Source organism: Schistocerca piceifrons, chromosome 2, assembly GCF_021461385.2.
Source record: "Schistocerca piceifrons isolate TAMUIC-IGC-003096 chromosome 2, iqSchPice1.1, whole genome shotgun sequence".
Classification (NCBI taxonomy): Eukaryota; Metazoa; Arthropoda; class Insecta; order Orthoptera; family Acrididae; genus Schistocerca; species Schistocerca piceifrons.
The window spans coordinates 176997284-176999102 of NC_060139.1; positions in this window are offsets into that span (position 1 = coordinate 176997284).

The following is a 1819-nucleotide window of genomic DNA, read 5'->3' on the forward strand; positions in this document are numbered from 1 at the left end:
ATATAGGTGTTGAGGAGGAAGAAAAGAAAATATTGTATGCTGATGACATGACAATACTAAATAGTGACCAAAATATGGAACAGCTTGAGAGAAGAGCATACATATCTGCAAATGTCACAGCTCAATGGCTGTTGGAAAATGAACTGGTTATAAATCTAAAAAAAGACTATGTATGCAGTGTTTAAAAACAAGGAAAAGGCTGTAGACATGGATTTAGAGGTTGATGGAACAAGGCTGGAAGAAGTAGAATCTGCTAGATTCTTAGGTATTCTTGTGGATAATGAACTGAAATGGAAAAAACATATTAATAATGTCTGTAAGAAACTGAGCTCTGTCATATTCTTAATGATGCAGCTATCACAGTATTCAGACAAGAACCTTCTGTGTACAGTGTATCATGGACTTTTTGAACTATACTTACAGTATGGAGTGACTGTGTGGGGAAACTCAAACAAACAAGAGACAAAATGAGTGTTCACTTTACAAAAAAAAAAAAAAGCAATTAGGACCATTTTAAGAAGAAAGACCTCTGAAATGAGCAGAAACTGTTTCAAGAATTTAGGTATCTTAGCTTTTTCATCATTGTATATACACAAAACAATAATGTACATCACAAAAGATAGTGAGGACTGGATTACAAATGCTAGTGTACACACCCACAATACAAGAAGGAAGAATGAAGTACGGAGCATATCCCACCGACTGGCAATGCTAGAAAAAGGACCCCAGTACTCTGGTATCAGACTACTAAGAAGTCTGCCCAAAAACCTGCAAGATCACAATGACTTTCCAAAGAAACTTAAAGACTATCTCATTGAAAAAGAGTTTTACAGTGTTGCAGAATACTTATGCCATTAAATTTGTATATATTGTTATTCATTATCAGTGATGTAAAAATGTAAGCTAAAGTTGTAGAAAAATAAGTGATAAAGAATGTTAATATACTTTGACATGTTCTATATTACACGCACATTTACTGTACACAATGTAATCTTACAGGATCAAATAAAATTCAATTCAATTCAAGTTATACAATTTGCTGTCATATGGTAAATGAGTACTCACTCTTGCTGTTCTAAGTAATTATACTTACTGCCTATCATGTTTCTGCAAAGGTGCTCAATATGCATTGCATCTGCTTCTTCCATGCTGTACTTTTATGGCTTCATTTTCATTACAGATGGTGTTATAATAACTGCACCTCTGCAAATTTATTTATTTTGAATTGAATTTGTGAAAGATCTGCCAATCAGTGTTACAAAAGGGTGTGGATGCTGTACAAACAAGCTGAGGTAAACAAACCACACTACAGGAGGGTACAGCATGACAGCCATGTTGAACAGGCTATTCTGACAGCCATTGAAGAAACAGAACCAACTGCAGATTGGGACAAACAATTCCTATAGTCTGGGCTCTGAGATCATACTGGGATCATTCCAGTGACTGGCAAAGAAGATTGAGCAGATCAGCTTTGTACATGAAGCTTCAATGAAACAAGGTGGGAACTGAAACTCTTGTGGGATTCTCTGGGCTAGACTCGGTATCAAAAACGATACAAGCTTATAATTGAATCCTTCTGTTGACCACCAGACTCACCTCCAGATGTTACCAAAAACTTTAGAGAAAACCTACAAACATGGTGGAAATACATTAGAACTAACAATAACAAATAGACCTGACTTCTTTGATGATACCCTCACAGAAATTGGTATCAATTATAGTGTGGCAGTTGTAACAACAACAATTACCAATATACAAAGGTCAACTAAAACAAGTAGAATAATTTGGATTTTCAACAAACTAAATAAAGAGGCAGTAG